Below are 5,971 nucleotides of genomic sequence, written 5' to 3'. Positions count from 1 at the left end.
CGTGAAAATATACCTCGAACCACGTCACATCAATGCACCCGTGGTTATTGACACATTTCAACTCTGTTGAGGTTTGGATTTGGGTCACATAAATGTGCACCCGAGTTTAAGAAATTAAATTATTAAAGTCGCGCCTAAAGCGACTAACGTATCATTATTTTGGGTAAGGCCGTGAAATTTTTCTAAACGGCCCATCCCGAAGTCTAAGTAATTTTACCAACACGTATAGAGGGCCCCGCAGCTTGTGTATTTTCGTTTGTCGAGGCTCGTCTCATTCAGTATTTTTAAAAGGAATTTGCAACGTCGTGGAAATGGATCTCGAACCACGTCACAATCAATGTACCCGTGATTAGCGACACATTTCGACTTTGTTGAGATTTGGATTTGGGTCACATAAATGTGCACCCAGGTTTAAGAAGGTAATATTATTTAAAGTACGCGCCTAAAGAGACTAACACGGGGTTATTTTGGGAAATGGTCGTGAAGTTCGCTAAGCGTCCGATCCCGAGTTCTAAGTAATTAATACATACATTTGTGAGGGCCCCGCAATCTATGCGTTTTACTAGGCGAGGCTCATCTCGTTTTATTTTAAAAAAGGCCGATCCTAAAGTGACTACATTTTTTCTATTAAGTTCGTCTCTGAAATAAAAGAGAAGAAGTCTTAATTAGTTACATGTTTATAAAAGCGGGCTTCGAGTTCAAGTTCGAGTCCAAACAAAAGGACGGACCTTTTAGTTTGAACCCGCTACCTAACTCAAAGCCCCAAACTTATATTGTGTTAACTATATATTGAAACCTTTAAATCAGGCCCAAATTAAATGGGACAACTAATTCTACTTGTGAACGAACAACAACAGGTGGGCCTTGAGGCAAGCCCAAAACCGAATGGGGCGTGCCAAGCTGCGTAGGAGAGATCGAGGGATCGAGCCCCTGAAGTCAAGCATTTACTTATTCATTTGCATGTCATTAGGTAAACATCCTAATTTTATAGTGAAAGCAGTACGTCGTTCTACTTGGAACAACTTGAACAAAATAACCACAACACTCTTTATGGGACAATTTTAACATGCCATGATGTAGCAAATAAACAGTCCTATTTTAGTACAAAACACATGACGACCATTACTAAAGGTTTATTGCAATGTGAATCGCTTACAAATGACTTCACGAAACAAATTACCAAAATTGAAATTAATCTAACTATCCTATTAACCTAACATAAAACTAAATACAACCACTGCTCGAGATCACAAGCTTATATACATTCAAGACATATCGAGTGAAAATCTAGCTAATAAAGAAACAGTTTCAGTTTATTTATACAGTCATGTCAAATAGAACTAACAACTGCATTTCCATTTCATCTCAACTTCAACTTCAAATTCGAGCTTACATCAACACAGGTTTTTTAGAATGTGGACCTGGAAATGGAATATAATGGAGAAGAAGGAGTGATCAGCACAACAGATAGCACAGCACAACAACAACATTAACAGATATCCAGCAGCAACTCAGGAAAACCAGTTAAAAATTCCCCAGCTATACCAAACAACATCACAAACAAACCAACACAGCAATAACAACACCCAAAATAAACCTAACTTGAAACCAACTTCAAACCAAAAGAGTAGCAGAAAGCAGTCCAAGAGTCAACTTTAACTAGACAACACACTAGTTTCAACTTCAGGAAGGAAACCAAACAGCTACAACAAACCCAGCTTACTCAAAATCAAATCAGCAACAACTCTGGACCCCAATGGCACAGTAACAAACTCCATGAATGCCTAACCTTTTTTCCTTTTAAACTGATTCTCCCAAGCTAAAGAAGAAACAAGAACTGACTTAACATCTATCCTAGACTGATTTTAGGACCCTTTTCCATTGATTTTCAAACATGTGACTTCTTGAAAGAGTGGTGTTTTCAAAAGCCAACCCTTTTTAAACTCTCAAACAGTGATCTTTTTTCAGATTCCAAAAGCCCCCCTTAAGATTTCTAGAATGTTTTCTTCTCAAGGTCTGCCCAAAAGAAAAGCCAACCCAGACTCCCCAGAAAAAGTCCTCCCTAATTCTGTCCAGACCCCTATTTATACCCAAACCTCAACCCCTTTCCAGCTCTAAAGAGCACTTAGCTAATTAGGAAAGTATTTCTGCCCACTACTACATGTTTTGTTCTCCTTTTAATTCACTTGTTCCCCACTAGAGTATGTTTTTCCCATTATCCCTTGTCCTTCCCTTTATTTAAATTCAAATAGGTATGGGCACCTATTTCTTAATCCATTTCCTTTAAACCTTTCCCTACCATTATGTTTTGTTCCCCATTAGCACTTAAACAATTCATTAGTTTAATGTTACTTTAGTACCCTACTGTCAGAACATTCAACTTAAACCAATTTCAAACCTTTCAATCCCAAAATACCCTCCTAAAGTCCCTAAAATTACTGCCCTTCCCTAAACTTCATTGATCTGTTATTAAAACTCTATAAGTTGTCACCTTAACAACTGACTTCTAATTGATCGCTAAATTACTATAGCTATAATCCAATTCCCACTATCAAACAATGACTCAATCAAAATTTAAGCAGTATGAATCAAATTATTATCAGGTTATTCTAACATTCAAGACTGTAAAAATAATCGACGACACTTATCGAATCGACTACACGAATTACAACACATACAATCAATAGCAAATAATCAGAATCGAACAGGCACAGAGGTGATTCGAGTCATATTGATAGAAACAGGGATTTATAATGAAACTTAACTAGTCGACGGAGCTCATTCGAATCGATTATATAGTTTATTATATACTCGACCATGACCAGAAAAAGTTCGACCAAATGAAAGGTCTTTGAAGAAGGACAAAATCAATCGACAAAAAATTGAAAAATCAATAAAACTACACTAAACAAATAAACAGATATAAACAAACACAAAAAATGGAACAAACAGGAAAGGAAAAATACCTCAAGAACTCGGAAACTGGACGACCCTGATTCGAACTCAGACTCGAACTTTTTGAGGTCGAACGAACCTTAATCGAGTGTTCTCAACTGAGAACACTTCGACTAAGGTCGATTAGACCCCAAATCATCCTTTAATTTGGACAGATTTCAACCTTTGGTTTTCTAGGGTTCTTGGGGGTTCGATTTGGGGTCCGAACGGTTCTGGTCTGATTTGAACCAAACCAACGGTGGTTTGGTGACGAGGGAGGTCAGAGAGATGTCCGGTATGAGTTTGGGACTGGTTGGGGTATGTTTAGGTTCTGCTCGAATCTTCGATTGAAGATTCGAGAAGCTAGAGGTTGATTCGAGGCAAATGGTTAGCGGATCCATAACGAGGGTGGTCAGATGGCTTAGGGGTGTTAATTTGGTGACCGGCGGCGTTGTTGCCGTCGGGTTTCAGGCGGAGGTGTAACAATGGCGGCTGGGGTTTGGGTCTGGTTCATCTCTAAGCTTGAGAGAGACGATGGGTGAGGGGGCGGGTTTGGTTTGGGGCGTGGGGTAAGGGATTAGGGTTATATACGGGAGGGGGCGTTTGATCTTGGCCGTTAGATCAATCACGATCAACGGCCTGGATCATTTTACTAATAGGGAACGACATCGTTTGGCCTGCTACGAGACTGGGTCGGCCCGGGGTGAAATGTACCGGGTTATGGGGAAAGCCTGGGATCGTTAGATCAAAAGGGACGGATGGTTCAGATTTAATCACCTGAAACGGTGTCGTTGAACCAATGTTGGGGCTGAACTGGACCGTTTGATTTGTTTGATCAACAGTTCAGATTTGATACGCCTAAACGGCATCATTTGAGTTATCTGAGAGATCAAGCATATTGGACCGGGTAAATGGGGTGTTTTGGGCTTGATTTTGGGTCCAAAAAATGGCCTAGTTCCGAATGTGTTTCTTATTTCACTTGTTTTTCTTTTCTATTATTTTCCCTTTTAATTCCTAATTACCAAAAATTCTAAAATAAGTTGTAAAACCAAAATTAAATTAAAAATATTAATTAAACCTTAATAACAATTGACACCTAGGATTAAATATTAATAATAAAAAAAATCACACAATTGGACAATAAAACGACAAAAATGCAACAAATACATATTTTGTGATTTTCTTTCTCTTAAAAACAAAACATGGTTCAATTAATTCCTAAGTGCACAATTAAATCTTAAGTATGCATGCAACATATATTTCTGTATTTTTAATTAATTAAAACAAGATAAATATTCACAGACAAAAATACAAACAATTATCCAAAGATGCCACGCAAATTCTTAAAATTGTACCTTAAGGACATTTGTTTTATTTTTTCTTTCGGAGTAATTTTCATGAATCAAAAATCACGTGCTCACAACTGCCCCTCTTTGCCCGAAAACACGAAGGGTTTTCGTGCAAAGATAAGGTGAGCGGATACGAGAGATTTTTGCCCGTTGGACTACTCCGTGTGAAGCATTTTTTGAAATTTTTTAAATCAAACCTCTGCTTCGAAGGTTTCCTATATATCCCTGGCTAAAAGGGAATCAGGTTAATGTAGTTAAGGAAGTTTTGGTAGCTGGAACTACCATGAGACTGTAATTTCGCTGTTACTACTGCTGCATGCTGTTACTACTGCTTTCCGGCCTCCTTATTACACCGTGCTAAAAGAAAAACAAGAAGCTTGACTAAACTAGGGATTACAACATCCTATCTATCCCCAAACTTGCTCTTGTAGTCTTCCTTCTGATTTCTGAAATGGGATTCATGCTGGGGGTATTTTTGTTGTAACCCTCCGCATTACTGACTTTTGACTTGATCTTGAAATATATTCCTCTGTTCTGCAGGCGGGCTCCTGACTTCAACTTGAATGTGTACTCCTTTGTTCTACAGGTGGGCTCCTGACTCCAATAGCGACTTTGCAAATAAATAAGCCTCTATTCTCCAGGCGGGCTCCTGACTTCAACAACAACTTTAAAATAAACACCTCCATTCTACATGCGGGCTCCTGACTCCTTCAACTTAAAATATGACAACCTCCGTACTACAGGTGGGCTCCTGACTTCATCAACTTCAAATATAACAACCTCCGTTCTAACAGGCGGGCTCCTGACTTCTTCAACTTAAAATATAACAACCTCCGTTCTACAGGCGGGCTCCCGACTCCTTTAACTTAAAATATAACAACCTCCATTCTACAGGCGGGCTCCTGACTTCATCAACTTCAAATATAACAACCTCTGTTCTAACAGGCGGGCTCCTGACTTCTTCAACTTAAAATATAACAACCTCCGTTCTACAGGCGGGCTCCTGACTTCTTCAACTTAAAACATAACAACCTCCGTTCTACAGGCGGGCTCCTGATTCATCAACTTCAAATATAACAACCTCTGTTCTAACAAGCGGGCTCCTGACTTCATCAACTTCAAATATAACAACCTCCGTTCTAACAGGCGGGCTCCTAACTTCTTCAACATAAAATATAACAACCTCCGTTCTACAGGCGGGCTCCTGACTTCTTCAACTTAAAACATAACAACCTCCGTCTATAGGCGGGCTCCTGACTCCTTCAACTTAAAATATGACAACCTCCGTTCTACAGGCGGGCACCTGACTCCTTTAACTTAAAATATAATATGACAACCTCCGTTCTACAGGCGGGCTCCTGACTCCTTTAACTTAAAATATAACAACCTCCGTTCTACAGGCGGGCTCCTGACTTCTTCAACTTCAAATATAACAACCTCCGTTCTAACAGGCGGACTCCTCACTTCATCAACTTCAAATATAACAACCTCCGTTCTAACAGGCGGGCTCCTGACTTTTTCAACTTAAAATATAACAACATCCATCCTACAGGCGGGCTCCGACTCCTTTAACTTAAAACATAACAACCTCCGTTCTACAGACGGGCTCCTGACTTCTTCAACTTCAAATATAACAACCTCCGTTCTAACAGGCGGGCTCCTGACTTCTTCAACTTAAAATATAACAA

Source organism: Nicotiana sylvestris, chromosome 7 (assembly GCF_000393655.2).
Source record: "Nicotiana sylvestris chromosome 7, ASM39365v2, whole genome shotgun sequence".
Lineage (NCBI taxonomy): Eukaryota > Viridiplantae > Streptophyta > Magnoliopsida > Solanales > Solanaceae > Nicotiana > Nicotiana sylvestris.
Note: the sequence above shows the minus strand (reverse complement) of the source record.